Source organism: Littorina saxatilis, linkage group LG12 (genome assembly GCF_037325665.1).
Source record: "Littorina saxatilis isolate snail1 linkage group LG12, US_GU_Lsax_2.0, whole genome shotgun sequence".
Lineage (NCBI taxonomy): Eukaryota > Metazoa > Mollusca > Gastropoda > Littorinimorpha > Littorinidae > Littorina > Littorina saxatilis.
The window spans coordinates 2,239,386-2,247,250 of record NC_090256.1 but is presented as its reverse complement, the minus strand read 5'-3'; the positions used below and the strand labels follow the sequence as shown (position 1 = coordinate 2,247,250).

Here is a 7,865-nt window from a genome sequence, read left to right as displayed (position 1 = left end):
CACAATCCGTCCAGTAGTTTTTGATAAATGCTTTTCACACACACACACAGACACACACACAGACACACATACATCGGGAGACAAACCTCGCTCCCAGCTCTTGTTAAGACATTCAGTCATTACTTGACTGAATGTAAAAACGTTACGATAGATAATAAGCAATCGCAGAAAACAGTCAAAGGAGGACACAAAATATTCACATCAAAGCAAACAATCAAATAGAGAAATGAAATAATAAACTGAAGAAATACAAATATAATTCCCGCATGAAAGACATATCGGATGAAAGAACAATATAACATTAGATGAAGGCACACACATACACTGAAACCATACACCTACCTCTAGCACGCAACGCGAGTCGCGCGAACCTCAGCACTAAACTGATGTGTCTCTCACAGTAGTCTGACCATTTGTATGCATTCTGCAAAATAATTAATTGAAGTCATGGTACCATATGACGCACGTTGTTGGGGGGTATTGCCTCACCTGATGTCACAGTCCGGAACAGCGCGAAGCGTGCACCTCCACTATAATGGCTTAGAACTGTTCTTTCCGTGCTTCAGCAGTCCCGAATAGGTTTAGGAGAGCGTGAGAACGTGAACAAACATTTTCGATTTGTCAATGGCTTATGGTTTAAAGATACCTCTCTTTTCGCGTTAACCATCATGAAAAGCACAGTATATCTGTCCCGGCTTTTGTTTGTGTATGGAATAAGAGCACACTTCCACCCAGACGCTCATCTATCAACAAAGAACTGCTGCTAGGCTCTGTGCGGAATGGGACGTGTCTGTTAAATCCATCGCGAAAATCAACATTGGTGTCGGTTACAAAACTAATTGGGGAAACAGCCAGACTGTAGAATGTTGGTATGTGTGCAGGTGGAAGAATGCACTTACCCCGTGTGAAAGGCTGAGAAGATACATTGCGCTGAACAAGGTTGAAGGAAGCCATCCTTAAAATGACACGTCCAGGTGTAATTATATGTATATTCCCCGTCACAATACACCTCAATGCTGTTTTTATATGTTATACTCTTACTTTCTCCCAAGCGCAAGACAAATTCTTCTATGAAAATTGAAGCCAATAAAATTTGAGTTGAGTTGAGTTGAGTTGAGTTGAGTTGACCTCTTAATTGTAAATGTTCTCTTTAAGTAACGGCAGATTGATCGATTTGATCTGCTAGTCAAGCGACTTCAATCATGTATCAAGAGAGAGAGAGAGGGAGAGAGAGAGAGAGAGAGAGAGAGAGAGAGAGAGAGAGAGAGAGAGAGAGAGAGAGAGAGAGAGAGAGACAATGACAATGACAATGACAATGACAATTCTTTATTTTACGAGGGTAACAGAATAAGCATTGGTATACTTTTTTGCATCTGGCCCTCGCCCTAAAGAGGGACTAAATCTACTATAATAACTACTACTACATATTTACATAATTAGTAAAACAGTATAAGTTTATGTACATAAGTGCATTATATGAAACATTGTAGTTTATAAATGTTCATGACAAGGTGCAAAGCAAAAATTTGCAGGTCAATTAGAGTCAGAATACTATGCAGTAGTACTTCAACTCTGCAAGACAATGGATATTATGCAGAACATCATAATTTCGTGAACAAAACAATAAATCAAAAGTAAGTGACTGTGTCCCAAAGGACATAACAATCAAGAATATACTATTTTCAGTAAATGGGATATATAAATTATTTGTTTTTGAAAGAATCTGTGCTGGTAGCTTCCCGTAAGGCATTCGGAAGAGCGTTCCAGAGACGGCCACCTGAATAAACTAGACTAGACTTAAATAAGTCTATCCTAGGAAGAGGAGTGTTAAATTTCATAAGGTGGTGTGAATTCTTCAAAGAGAACTTTGAACAAATGGTTTGGGGTAGAGTTTCGGATATAATTTTATGCATAAAGATTCCTTTGTTAAAAAGCAGTCTTGACTTTAGAGGTAAGATCCCTAAATGTATGTAGTCTAACTCTGTGAGGGTAGTGTGCTTTAGTAATACTACTTTTAGCGCTCTTTTATGTAATCTGCTAAGTGGTTTTAAGGAATTTTCACTTGCTGAGTCCCATAGAGTGGATGCGTAATCAATAACAGATTGAATATGAGCAATGAAGAATAACTTTCTGGTGTGGCAGTTCAGGAAGTGTTTAATTCTAGATAAGAGATACACTTTCTTTGACACCACTTTACTAAGTTGCTCTATGTGAGTTGACCAAGACAAGTTGTTATCGATATTAACACCCAGCAGTTTGTGATGGTCGACTTTTCCCACTATTTCACCATCTATCATTAAAGCAGGACCAGCTGAACAAATATTCTGGCGTTTTTGTCTTGTTGTTATGACCATATAATTGGTTTTCTTTGGGTTAAGAGACATATGGTCCACTCTGTCAACTGGTTTAAACTCCTTTGAAGTGATTCTGATAAGCGAGTTAAATTTGTGTTGGTGGAGTGAATTGTGGTGTCATCTGCAAAAAGTTCACATACATTTTGAATATGTAGGGGGAGGTTATTAATGTATATAGAGAAGAGGAGGGGTCCTAAAACCGATCCTTGTGGTACACCGTATTTTACTTCTTGCATGCTCGACGCCGAGGCGTTTGTTATACAGTTTGTTGTCTGCCAGTGAGAAATGAACTAATAAGTTTGACAGTTTCGATTCCGACGCCATACAATGCGAATTTTCTCAGTAAGAGGGAGAGAGAGAAACAATGACAATGACAATGACAATTCTTGATTTAACGAGGGTAATAGATTAAGCAGTGGTCTGCTTTTTTACATCCAGCCTTCGCCCTATAGAGGGACTAACTAAAAATAAAATAAACAAGTCGCGTAAGGCGAAATAACAACATTTAGTTAAGCTGTCGAACTCACAGAATGAAACTGAACGCAATGCAATTTTTCAGCAAGACCGTATACTCGTAGCATCGTCAGTCCACCGCTCGTGGCAAAGGCAGTGAAATTGACAAGAAGAGCGGGGTAGTAGTTGCGCTGAGAAGGATAGCACGCTTTTCTTTACCTCTCTTCGTTTTAACTTTCTGAGCGTGTTTTAATCCAAACATGTCATATCTATATGTTTTAGGATTCAGGAACCGACAAGGAATAAGATAAAAGTGTTTTTAAATTGATTTGGAACATTTAATTTTGATCATAATTTGTATATTTTTAATTTTTAGAGCTTGTTTTTAATCCCAATATAACATATTTATATGTTTTTGGAATCAGAAAATGATGAAGAATAAGATGAACGTAAATTTGGATCGTTTTATAAAAAAATGTTTTTTTTTACAATTTTCAGATTTTTAATGACCAAAGTCATTAATTAATTTTTAAGCCACCAAGCTGAAATGCAATACCGAAGTCCGGCCTTCGTCGAAGATTGCTTTGACAGAATTTCAATCAATTTGATTGAAAAATGAGGGTGTGGCAGTGCCGCCTCAACTTTTACAAAAAGCCGGATATGACGTCATCAAAGGTATTTATCGAAAAAAAGAAAAAAATTTCCGGGGATATCATTTTCAGGAACTCTCACGTCAAATTTCATAAAGATCGGTCCAGTAGTTTAGTCTGAATCGCTCTACACACACACATGCACAGACAGACAGACAGACAGACAGACAGACAGACAGACACACACACATACACCACGACCCTCGTCTCGATTCCCACTCTATGTTAAAACATTTAGTCAAAACTTGACTAAATGTAAAAAGAAGAAACAAAATCTACATTTTAACACATAACTAAAGTGAAAGCACGTAACACATATGTACACAAAATGCATTGCATTGAGGTAGATTGCGAGTTCATTGATGTGAATTAAGTGGTATAGAGCAGCTTGCACTTTCTCAACATCATAAGCCATACATTGCATTTTAAGGTAAACAATCAAACAAGCAAGACATTGCTTGTGTGAGAGAGAGAGAGAGAGAGAGAGAGAGAGAGAGAGAGAGAGAGAGAGAGAGAGAGAGAGAGAGAGAGAGAGAGAGAGAGAGAGAGAGAGAGAGAGAGAGAGAGAGAGAGAGAGAGAGAGAGAGAGACGCAGACGCAGACGCAGACGCAGATAATTTATTCAATAGGCCATAGCCCCTTATGAAGGATCGGAGTGTGAACAAATGATTAACGTTGCAAATAATTTAACTCATCAGGTGCAAAAAAGGTACAACATAACAATCGCACAACACTACGGATTAAAACATACATTACACGTTATTTAACTAAGAGGTTAAAACATGAGAGAGAGAGAGAGAGAGAGAGAGAGAGAGAGAGAGAGAGAGAGAGAGAGAGAGAGAGAGAGAGAGAGAGTGAGAGATAGAGAGAGTGAGAGAGAGAGAGAGAGAGAGAGAGAGAGAGAGAGAGAGAGAGAGAGAGAGAGAGAGAGAGAGAGAGAGAGAGAGAGAGAGAGAGAGAGAGATCCACTGTGGTTTCTTCGGCAGTGTAGCCGTCGATACTACATCGTGCGAGGTATATTTGTGCTTGGTCACCTGTAGGCCAGCCTGTGAATTCAGTGACCTGAATTATGTTGTGTGCATTCGTCGTCGACAAGAATTTTTTTCTTCTTTTTTTCTCAGTTTTCTTGTAAATTTTAATTCACTTACTTGTCTTTATTGTTCACCTTCCTTTTCTTCTCAAGATGTTATTCAAAACACAAACATGTTGAAACTATGTAGATGGTATATGAGGCTGCGGTAAGCAACACAAGCAACATCAGTCTAAAACAAGCAGTATATATGTTACAGTTAATCTGTGAAACCAGGAAATACGTGTATTAACTAGGTAATACATGAATTAACTTACGGAAAAAAACAGTTAATTCATGTATTACCTAAAATAGTTTTCCCTGGTTTCACAGATTAACTGTAACATATAGACATAACAGTTCAAGTCGTCGAGTGTCTTGTCGACATGTCTGCTGGGTAATACGAAGACCTTTTTCTTGTTATACACTACATACACCAGGTGCATTTGCTATCACGGAGTCGTCGTGGCCGAGTGATTAAGGCGATAGACTAAAAATTTATTGGGGTCTCCCCGCACAGATTCGAATCCTGTCGACGACGTTTTTAAAAAGAATTTCTCCAATCTATAAGTTCTTTACAACAAACAACAACAACAACAAATCGATCATAAAAAAGAAAGACGCATACAATGTTTCAAGCACATCAGAAAAATACTTCGTTTTCTTATGTGCTTGAAACATTGCATGCTTCTTTCTTTTTTATAACCCTAACTTTGCTAATAAACGAAGACATGTTTCAAGGCAAGGCAATATTATTTGAAAAGCTGCACGGTATTGACAGCACCGTAAAATATTGGATAAGATTTACTGGACTGTAAATCTTATTCAATCCAATCCAATCCAATCCAATCCAATCCAATCCAATCCAATCCAATCCAAATATAAATTAAAGAGCCCATACAAAATAATGTTATATGTATGAACGACAATAAGACGCATTACTTTAAAAAACAAACAAACAAACTACAACATATATAGATTGGGCGGGGATATAGCTCAGTTGGTAGCGCGCTGGATTTGTATTCAGTTGGCCGCTGTCAGCGTGAGTTCGATCCCAGGTTCGGCGGAAATTTATTTCACAGAGTCAACTTTGTGTGCAGACTCTCTTCGGTGTCCGAACCTCCCCCCGTGTACACTACATTGGGTGTGCACGTTAAAGATCCCACGATTGACAAAAGGGTCTTTCCTGGCAAAATTGCTTAGGCACAGTTAATAATTGTCTACCTATACCCGTGTGACTTGGAATAATAGGCCGTGAAAGGTAAATATGCGCCGAAATGGCTGCAATCTACTGGCCGTATAAAATTTCATCTCACACGGCATCAATGCAGAGCGCCTAGAACTGTACCCACGGAATATGCGCGATATAAGCCTCATTGATTGATTGATTGATATACAACGACCTTCAATTATTTGACTAAATCCAAAGCGATTTTATTCAGGTATTCAATAAACGAAAATGTTCAAACTAGGCAGATCGTATTTAAGGCTGTGGTAAGCAACATAGCAAAACATCATTCCTAAACAATCCGTAAAGACCAATAAGTCGAAGCCGTCGAGTGTCCTGTCTACATAATGTCTACGGGGTGATACGAAGTCCTATTTCATTGCATGATGAGGATGAATAAAGACCGATCAGCTGATTAAACGTGCTAGTGTGAAACGTTTACTCTCTTATACTTCTGGTCAAACTAGGTGCCCAGGGTTGCACGAGTCGTCGTGGCCGAGCGGTTAAGGCGATAGACTAGAAATCTATTGGGGTCTCCCCGCACAGGTTCGAATCCTGTCGACGACGTTTTTGATTTATTTTCTACTCAAATCAACTACATGTTCTTTACGTCCCGACAGAACTTCTTTTTTTCTGCTTCTTTTATTTTTGTTGGAGTAATTGAAATCGAACACACAATTTTATTTGCATGTATCTGCTTATGGGGACGTTTGGTGGGTATGGATGTTGCTGTTTGACGGTAAAATTAGTTAATTAGTTAAATTGGTTTTTTTCAACAATTTAAAAATAAAAGCTTTAAAATGTCAGGCTTCAAAAAAACAACAACAACAGAACGAAACAGAAAAACGAACACAAAAAATAATGAAGCATATAAAGCGTAAAGCAAATCAGAAAACAAAGTGGTGTTTTTTTCTGATACGTTCTTCTAACATCGGCTTTATTATCTCAATTTTTTCCTTAAGATTCAGGTATTAAAACTACAAAAATGTTCAAACTAGGCAGATCGTATTTAAGGCTGTAGTTATATAGCAACACAAGCAACGTCAGTCCAAAACAATCAGCATCTACCAATCAGTTGAAGCCGCCGAGTGTCCTGTTTACATAATGATTGTCTACTAGGTTATACGAAGTCATATTTCATGTCACGATAGGGATCAATAAAGACCGATAAGCTGATTAAACGTGCTAGTAGGAAACGTTTGCTCTGTTATAGAGTCCAGATCAGGTGCACTTGCCAACACGGAGTCGTCGTGGCCGAGTGGTTAAGGCGATAGACTAGAAATCTATTGGGGTCTCCCCGCACAGGTTCGAATCCTGTCGACGACGTTTTTGATTTTTGTTCATCTCCAGTCAACTACATGTTCTTTACGTCCCGACAGAACTTCTTTTAGTCTTCTTTTATTTTTGTTAGAGTAATTGAAATCGAACACACACCGTTATATACATTTATCTACTTATGATGACGTTTTGTGGGTATGGGTGTTGCTGATTGATGCTACAATTAGTTAACTAGTTTAAAAAAAAATCGAAAATTAAAAAAAAATGCTTTTAAATGTCAGCCCTCAAACAAACAAACCAAAAACAACACAAGGAAATAACAAACTAACACAAAAAGTAAAGAAGCATACAATGCGTAAAGCACATCAGAAAACGAAGTATTTTTCTTATAAGTTCTTCAAAAATCTGCTTTAATATCTATTTTCTTCTCAAGATTTTATTCAGGTTTTCAAAAAAACGAAAATGTTCAAACTACGCAGATCGTTTTGCAGGCAGTGGAAAGCAACATAAGCAAGACTTGGTGATCACAGTGCTTCTTTAAGTTCAGCATATTTTCGGACATCAAGGTCGAGACTGCCGTGTGCGTGTGTTATGTATTTGAGGACACTCTGAGTTGTGTCTTCAGTCTTCTTCGTGAAGCTACTTATAATCATTGATTGTGCATTTCTGGACTATTTTGATTTGTAAACATTGTGTATAAATGTGTATATGCGTGATCCCATCCAAGCCCGCATTGAATACAAACTGTTCACTCTCTGCTTTCACTTCTTCTCTGCCTCGTCTCCTGCTTATTTCTCTGAACTTCTCACTGTATACACTCCTGCTAGACAACT

General features: G+C 38.1%; 3 non-coding genes across 3 annotated transcripts; all 3 read left to right on the top strand.

Moving 5' to 3' along the window:
• Positions 1-4,985: 4,985 nt before the first annotated feature.
• On the top strand, positions 4,986-5,067 carry Trnaf-aaa (transfer RNA phenylalanine (anticodon AAA)). Its single transcript has one exon. It is a non-coding gene; the product is annotated as a tRNA-Phe (tRNA).
• Positions 5,068-6,239: 1,172 nt separating this feature from the next.
• Trnas-aga (transfer RNA serine (anticodon AGA)) lies at positions 6,240-6,321 on the top strand. The gene has a single exon. It is a non-coding gene; the product is annotated as a tRNA-Ser (tRNA).
• A 677-nt stretch (positions 6,322-6,998) lies between these two features.
• On the top strand, positions 6,999-7,080 carry Trnas-aga (transfer RNA serine (anticodon AGA)). Its single transcript has one exon. It is a non-coding gene; the product is annotated as a tRNA-Ser (tRNA).
• Positions 7,081-7,865: the final 785 nt, after the last annotated feature.